Source organism: Manacus candei, unplaced genomic scaffold (genome assembly GCF_025592945.1).
Source record: "Manacus candei isolate 608988 ecotype Guabito, Panama unplaced genomic scaffold, ASM2559294v1 h1tg000049l, whole genome shotgun sequence".
Classification (NCBI taxonomy): domain Eukaryota; kingdom Metazoa; phylum Chordata; class Aves; order Passeriformes; family Pipridae; genus Manacus; species Manacus candei.
The window spans coordinates 6,640,469-6,649,716 of record NW_026138097.1 but is presented as its reverse complement, the minus strand read 5'-3'; positions in this window follow the sequence as shown (position 1 = coordinate 6,649,716).

The window sequence follows — 9,248 nt, the reverse complement described above, 5'->3', positions numbered from 1 at the left end:
GATAAGTAGCAAAGTACTTGATACTTGCTAAGTACAGATACATGGAGGAAAAAGTTGCAATCTAATAGCAAGAGAAAAAAAAAAGAGACCAAAAAAAAGCTTAATGAAAATTATTCATGGCATTTTTTAAAGGTCAGGAGAATTTTCGCTCATACCTCTGCAAAATGTATGTGAAAAGGATAAATTGAGGGTATTCATGAACTATGATGTAGTCACCATCACGGAAACATGATGCAATGATTCACATGACTGGAGTGTTGCCATGGGTGGCTACAGGCTCGCTACAAGCTCTTCAGAAGGGACAGGCAAGGTAGGAAAGGTGGAGGGGTGGCTCTCTGTGTTAGAGTCTCTTGACTCTAGAACTTGAAGTCAGTAACAATACAGTTGAGTGCCTGTGGATCAGAATCAAGGGGAAGGCCAACAAGGCTGATGTCCTGGTGGAAGTCTGTTACAGACCACCCAATCAGGATGATGAGGGTGATGAATTATTCTACAAGCAGCTGGCAGATGTCTCAAAATCACCAGCCCTTGTTCTCGTGGGTGACTTTAACCTGCTGGATGTCTGCTGGGAACTCCACACAGTGGAGAAGAGGCAGTCTAGGAGATTCCTAGAGTGTATAGAGGATAATTTCCTGCTCCAGCTGGTAAATGAGCCTACCAGGGATGGGGCCCTGCTAGACCTGCTGTTCACAAACCAGAGAGGGGCTGGTGGGAGATGTGGTGGTCGGAGGCCATCTGGGGCACAGTGACCATGAAATAATAGAGTTTTCAGTACTCAGGTGTTGGATCAAGGACTGGACTTGATGATCTCAGAGGTCCTTTCCAACCCAGCTGATTCTATGATTCTATGAAGCAGAATTTTGTGGTGCTGCATTTAAAGTCTTAACACCTTGTCTTAGTCCCTAGGTATCTCATTTTGTCTGTTCAGATCTGACAAGCAGACTGCAGCTGTGACCATTTCTCTTTTTTACTTGGGTAGCAGATCCCAAAACATGTTTTATGTAGTTCTTTTTACTTTGCATTTGTCCAGTTTAACATACGGAGTTAGAGGGGGCGTCTGTGGTGTGTGTGAGAAGGTATCAGGAACACGCAAAAGTGGGTCGTGTGCCCATCCTCCAATTCCACATAAACTGCTGTTTATTAACACAGTGTTTTACCTAGTAGTGTGTTGTAATAAGGAGAAGAGACCTCAAGTATCTTTGCAGGTATTCTTATTTTATTTTGGCTGCCTGTCCATTAAACAGGAGTGCTGGCAGTTCTTGCCATCCTTGAAGACTGAGACTGGTAGGTGTTTTATGCATCAAGGTGCACTAAGCAAGTGGAGTATGGGACAGCTGGCAGTGCACGTATGTGATGGAAAACCATCAGGCATGGACATTTCTGGAGAAAGATCTGCTTAATTGTATCGTCAGAGTCAGTGTCAGTTTGTTTTATAATCTGTTACTAAGTTATGGACAAAGCAAGAAGTCTAAAGCAGAGTTGCTGTCCATGTGCTGCATGGGTGAGGCTGAGGAATGTCTCTGTGGCTTTAGGTAACGCTGCTGCACTCAGCATGATGGTGTCATGCACAGATCCATGAGAATGAAAGCGCAAGGTTTTGGGAGGGGGGCAGTCTTCCTAGTGGGACTGCCATTGTCTCTGCTCCTCACTGATTCTCATCTGGCTGACATCTAACTGACAGCTGCTGTATGAATAGCTGAAGAAGAATCCACAGTTGTGGATAGGTGGAAAAATGCCAAGACACCAACTCGAGCACAGTCAATTACTTTTAATAAATGTAGCAGAAGAGAGATTACAAAGAAGCACTGTAGATTTTTAGTTGGTTTTGCAGAAAAACAGTCAAAGGGGTGAGAATTTACCCTGGCAGTTTCCAGCCTCCACTGAGATATGGAGGACAGTCTCCTGTGGTCTGGGTTTATTGGCTGTGCTGTCAGCAGCATCACCTCTTAGAAAAGATGATGCAGAAAGGATGCTGTTGGAGTCTCTGTGACATACTGCCTTTGGCATGTAAGGACGTGTTTTCCTGTGTTGTGAAATCGTTTCCAGGTCATGAAGGACAAGTGCCCTTAACAATTCATTAAGTAATTTGCATATCAAATAGACACAGTGTCATCCATCTGCCACAGGACTGACATCATACACTATTCTAGAGACCAAGGACTGAGTTACAAGTTTTTAAGAGCTCTCAGTCTCCTCTCCTGATCTGGTCAGAGAATTAGGGTTGCAAGGGCATTACTTAAGCCAAACCTTGACTGGCAGCAGGTCTGAGCAGGTCCCTGCAGAAAGTAAGGAATACGAAGAGGAGCTGTGGTCCCTGGATGCTGGGGGGCTGTGGGAACAGGCAGTGCCATGGGGGACCCTCTCCAGAGCCCCTCTGAGCACGAGACCAGGCTGGCTGGTGCTGCTGCACCAAAGGGGTTGGGGCTGCCAGGGGCCCATGTAGTCTTGGGCAGAGCAAAGGTCCTTCCACAAGTGAGACTTCTGCCACTGGATTCTTCTTATACCATTTCTGTTCTTTACTAGCTATATTAGAAAGCTTGGAGCAGAGGCTTTCTAATAAAAAATATTCTTCTAAGAAATAAAATGTGAAATATTTATAAAATAAAATATTTTTAAAATAATCTAATAAAATATTTTTAAAAATGCTCAAAAATTCTGAATGCTTTACTCTGTGGGGGAGGGGTGACCTAGAACAACAGCAGCAGCAATAAAATCCTCTTAATAGTTCAAGGTTCCTGGGGGAACAGAGTTTAGCAAAAGGATGTATTAAAAAAAAAAAAAAAAAAAAAGACATTTTCTGAGAGCAGATGCTTCCTACTGGTTCTGTTGCCCTAAGCCACCTGTCCCTCTGGGGCAATGAGGTCAACTGCTCATAGAACTACCTGAAAGTCTTGGCATAGGTTCCACACTTTATTATCCCCTTTCTGTCTGGTTTTGGAGTAGGTGGAAGAGAAGAGGTCTGCCAGATCTCTGTTACTTGCATAACTTTTGCTTTGTACTACTTTGTGATTGAACATTGTTAGATCTACTTGTGGTTTTGCTGGAGTATTTGCATCATGCTGAGAAATACAGACTTCTCTTCAGGAAATCTGCAGCTATAAAAACTTCTGATTACAGTGACTTTACTGTTAGAAGATGTTTAGCCATGGAACATGGTCAGCCATGTTCCCTCTCTGTGGGTGAAAGGAGGTGGATTTTTAAAGGAATTAGGAGGGCAAAAATTTACACAGGCAGTTTTAGACAAAAAAAAATTCACAAATCCTATAAACAGACTGAGCCGAGATAGGAGAGGTAAGTTGTGGTGGAAATACTATGTTGGTGACAAGTCCTGAGCAAGGTGGTAAATCCTGCAAGGGAGTTTTTTTCCTTTTCTATTTTTTCCCTTCCTTCCTTCCATACCACTAAATAAAAATATTTTTTTTATTCTGCTTGTATGATAAGTCAGCTTTCCCTGACCTACCCCATGTCCTTGAGCAGTCTGAGCTGAATTCTGTAATGCTGGACGTGCAGTCTGAGGCCTCCAGAAGTTAGGGTATCTCTGAGGAGATACCTCCCCTGGAGGAACATGCCTGGAGAATGGGTGGGAGCAGTACAAACTCAGTTTTAATCTGAGACTCTGTGTATGTAGCTGGGGGGGTTCAGAGCAAGCATAATCTGCTCATGCTGCAGCCAGTGCAGGGAGTCCCAGAATCCACATGGGGGGCTGCAAGGGACAAGCAGAGGGTCGGGGTTAGGCATCCAGTCAAGGCTCAGCCCAATTTACGTCCTTTTTCTTTTCAATAGGAGATTATATATGTTGTGCCCAGGTGGTTGCACTTCAAACAAATATCGTTGCTGTAACTGGAGTGAGGGGCACTGTGCCCTGAGGGCGATCAACAGGGGCAGAATGGTCCTGTGGTGAGCTGAGGCTGGATGCAGTCCGTGCACCTTGGCTCCTCACAAGTCTTCCCAGTCTTCCCCTTGTGGAGGCCCCTGATATCAGACAAAAAATGGTGCTGACATCTACTGGTTATTGTTGAGATGTTAATGGCAGTAATCCTGCTCTTTCTGAGAAATGGTCACACTATCCAGCGGCTCACGGCACTGCCAAACACTGTGGGAGGTTTAAGATGCTCTTCTCCTGTCTGGTCTTCTCTGGTGACATCTCCAGCTACAACTTGGTTTCTTTGTTTGCTTTTTTCCCCTCTTCTGAATTAAGGCAGTAATGCTGAATTTACTGTTACTCATGATAATTTCACATCTGCACACGAGTTCTTTCAACAGCCAGAGTTGTCTTAAAAAATCTTAGAAAATACTAACTTCTTTGCTCTCAAAGGCTGAAACCTCGAGAGAGTGTGTGTGTATGTGCCTGTGTCTGATTTGCCTCTTGAAGTACCCAGTTAATGAACTTTTTAGGTTACTGGTGACAAAAATTACCACTATGGATTTGACTAATTTCCATCCCAACAATTTAATGCATCCAAATATGTCCTTGATGTCAGGTATCCTTCTCAAAAGCGACATGCCACTTTAGGTACTGGAGAATTACATTCTTGGGGCAGCCCCTTTTGATGGGTATCTGCAGGAAGAAATAAATTTGCATAAAGCCAGAGAGACTTATCAGACCTGTGCAGATTTGATATTGAGAATGAAGTGACACAAAAAGTTGAGTTGAAGCTGTAGAAAATGCTATCTTTAAATAAAAACAACCAAAAAATAAAAATCCCAAGATGGGCTGCATTCCTTCTAAATCAAAAGCAGCTGAAATGTAATTTCCCTTGTGCTGTGATGCCACCTACGGGATTTCTGTGGGGAACACAACCCTGGCCGCAGCATTTAGATTTTTAATCTTACGTTTGAAGGTTTGTTTTAAAACCACAAGAACATGATGTCCCCCTGAGTCTATCAAAATAAATGCTTCCCACACTGTACCTAGCTATTTCTGTATTGAATTTCTGGAAAGTTAAATTCCTTCTCAGAAACTTTAGTACACTGCTGTCAGCAAATACAGATCTGAACCCAACACCTCATACAACTTATGAACTTCTTTCAGTTCCTGTCCACAGAAGCATTTCTAAAATGCTTAGTGCATACTGGATCTGCCTTGTAAAAAAATCATCAAAATAATACAATCTATGATGAAGACATCACAGCAGTGATTTTGAACCCGTGAAATTGATATGTGTTTTGGAGAGTAGAGGATTTCTGTATTAAAAGAGTAGCATTTTGAAGCCATGAAAAAATACAAAGTTCAAAAATTAGGTCTGAAGCTTTAAAACAAGTAGTCCTAAACTCTAGACAAGTGATCTTAGTGTTAAACATACAAAGTAAAGTCATCTGGGTCATGGCTATGAGTCTGTCACTAACCTGTGTATTTTGGGCAAGACCTTTCATTTCACAACACAGGAAAGGCCATAACATGAGGAAAGGTGTACATTTGAGAAATAAATAATATGTATAGAATGCGTTTTCAACTCACCTGATTCTTTTCAAATGCAGAACTATTGTCACTAGATTGTGGGTTGAATTCCCCAAATAATACAAACCAAGAGGGTTGTTCAAACCAGGAGGGCTGTTGGATGTTTAGCTACTTCTAATAGGTAAGGACTGGACAAATTCAACCTTCTTGCTGACTCAGTGCCACTTTTTTTCAGGGGCCTCAGATACCTGTGTGGTGATGCAGCGCAGTGCTGTGGAATGGCTGCAGGTGGGTTGGATGCACAGAGCAAAACATTTTGAAGATACTTGATATTATGATTAGACACAAGAGGAAATTTTTTTACCATGAGAACAAGCAGCCAAGGGAATAATCTCCCCAGGGAAGTGGTGGATGCCCCAACATTGGACACTTAAGATTAAGCTGGACTGGGTACTGGGTCATCTTGTTTAGACCATGCTTTTGCCAAGTAAGGTTGGACCAGATGATGCTCGAGGTCCCTTCCAACGTGGTGTTCTGTGATTCTGTGATATGTGTTGCTGCAATGGAATTGTTGATCTGGAGTTAACTTGCAAAGACAAAATATGTCATGGATTAGAGCTTCAAATACTGCAAATGGCCATGTTTTAAAAGTGCAAAATAAGCAGGGAGACTAGCAAAATGGTCAGCATGTATAGTGGTACTTTTCATCTACTCAAAGCTTTATTACAGAATTACAACATTATTGAGGTAATTGACTGCGATGGAGGTATTGACTGCTAATCCAACCTCTTGCTGAAGCAGAGCCACCTAGAGCCCAGGACTGTGTCCCATCATGTGTTGACTATCTTCAAGGATGGAAGGTATATTTGGCCTCTCTGGGCAACCTGTGTCAAACAGTGATTTGACCAACCTCAGAGTAAAAGTGATGTTCAGATGGAGTTTGAGGTGTCTCATTTGTGCTCATTGCCTCTTGTCCTATCAGCAAGATTTGCTGAGACAAGGCTGGCTCCTGCTTCTCCTTTCCCTCCCTTCAGGCATCCATACACATTGATGTCATCCTCCTGAGCCTTCTCTTCTCCAGGCTGAACAGTCTCTCAGGCTTTCCTCAGAGGAGAGGAGCTCCAGCCCATCATCCCACTGACACCTGACAGATTCATAGAATCATAGAATCAGCCGGGTTGGAAAAGACCTCTGAGATCATCAAGTCCAACCCTTGATCCACTACCATCGTGGTTACTAGACCATGGCACTAAGTGCCACATCCAGTCTCATCTTAAAAACCTCCAGGGACGGCAAATCCACCACTTCCCTGGGCAGCCCATTCCAATTCCTGATTACCCTCTCTGTAAAGAATTTCTTCCTAATATCCAACCTAAACCTCTCCTGGCACAGCTTAAGACCATACCCTCTTGTCTTACTGATAGTTGCCTGGGAAAAGAGACCAACCCCCACCTGGCTACAACCTCCTTTCAGGGAGTTGTGGAGAGTTGATGAGGTCTCCCCTGAGCCTCCTCCAGGCTGAACAGCCCCAGCTCCCTCAGCCTCTCCTCATAGGACTTGTGTTCAAGTCCCTTCACCAGCCTTGTTGCTCTTCTCTGGACCTGCTCCAGCACCTCAATGTCCTTCCTGAACTGAGGGGCCCAGAACTGGACACAGCACTCCAGGTGTGGCCTCACCAGTGCTGAGTACAGGGGAAGAATCACTTCCCTGGTCTTGCTGGCCACACTGTTCCTGATCCAGGTCAGAATGCCATTGGCCTTCTTGGCCACCTGGGCACACTGCTGGCTCATGTTCAGCTTCTTGTCAATCCAAACTCCCAGGTCCCTTTCTGCCTGGCTGCTCTCCAGCCACTCTGTGCCCAGCCTGTAGCGCTGCATGGGGTTGTTGTGGCCAAAGTGCAGGACCCAGCATGCTTGTTCATTCATCCCTGCCTAGCTCATGGTCTTACAAGTGGCTGCAGTGTTTAAATGTACCCTGACCAGAACCTCCACGAAGGAGGAGGACCTGTCCCTGTTACAGATCTCTCTTCCGGTCATTAAGAATAAATGTTCCTGCTATGGTCTGGTATGAAATATCTCCTCTTCTGTTAAAAATCAGAGTATCATAGGATGACACAGTTGCTACATCCACGCTTCCAATGCCTTTATCTTCACCTGAATCAGTTCATGGCTGACGTACTGCTGTACGAAGAAAGCTCAGATGAACTATTTGGGAAATTTGGCACTGAGAACAAGTACTGAACAACTGGTTCATTTCCAGAGTTTGGTCCAGTGATGTTAACTCAGTGTGCTTATTAACGTATTAATATTTGCTATTTGCTATTTTATTTACTTGTTGATTGCAAGTGTGAGCGTGCTTCTTCTAGCTGTGTAACAGAAATTGAACACAAGGTATAGTGGACAACGAGTGACACCATCAGAGCAAGAAGGGCCAGAGTAATGGTTAACATTTTGTGTTTCTGTACTACACATATCCTTGATGAAGCAACAGTGATGTGAAAAGTTCAGAGAATTTCTGAGGCTCTGCTCCTTGCCCACGCCCATGTTTGCCTCTGAAGTTTTTTAAACACTTGCCAACAGAAACTTCTGCACATGCACATGACGGATGCGTACTACTGGATTGTAATCAGGCCCTTGCATATTTTTGAGTATGCTTAAACCTGACACAAAATCCTTCTCAGAAAAATAAAAAGTAACCTGGCTCTGTGTATTGCTGTTGAGGAGATACTCTGTGTGCTGTTCTTAAGGTCAGCAAGAGCAGCTCTTCTCTGACCAGAAAGGCTTTCCTAGGGAACAGTTTTTCTTACCCTACAAAATATATTTAAAACACATATGACTCATCCTGAAAATGTTTATTTCTCTCCGTGGGCAATATAGCAACCAGAGATGGCTGGTTCAGCCACAGACCACTATGATCTGAATAGCTAAACAGGAGGCAGTAAATCAGCTTCAGGCTCAGCTGTGCTGCTAGAAAGCATTTGGTGATTAAACATAGAAATTTAACTCAGATTTGCAAAATGGCAACTGTTAATAGAGAAAAGTAAATATAAAATAATGGAGTAACATAATTCGGTGTTGTTACAATCTGGACTGTGTTAGATGCTTTGACAACACAAGTAATGGGCCCAGGAGACAGGTAGCTCAGCTCCTCATCACATGCCATAACTTGCCTGCTCTGCTACTAAAGCTACAAACTTCTGCTTTTGTCACTAGCACTACCTCACTGTGCCATCTCCCAGAGCAGGGCTAGAAAATGTGTGCTTGAGGTTGTTGGTGATGGTGCATCCCTGTTACATCACTTATGGATGGAAATAGTTTCCATCTCTCTTTTCTGCTTGCCTTTTCTAACAGATGATGATGATAATGATGATGATGATGATAGTAATTTTGTTATATGATCTAATTCCTCTGACTCTTTCTGCCTGTACAGTTTTTCCTGTCTCCTGTTGCAGCCTTCTAAAACCAGGAAGGCAATATTTCAGAATGGATGCATTTCGTGATGTGATTAGAGACCAGCTGGCTTTAACTGAAGAGCTAAACATGGGCGAGATTGTGATTGGGGTGCTGAGGCAGTCCCAAGTCCATATACCCTGATAATACCATGCTGGTCATTAGTTGTAAAATAGTGAGAGCAAACCTTGTACTATGCAGAAGACATAGTATCTGTTATGGGCATACCATGGCTAAAATACATTATGAATTTCTAGCTGGGTTGAGGTAAACACTGGAAGAGAGTTTGGGTAGCTGAATTCCTTTTTTTACAGTGTAGGGAAAGTCTACATCTGGCATAAGAATTCAAACAGAAAGTTGTGAAACCACAGCAGTTGTTTCACTGAGACTAGCCAAGAAAA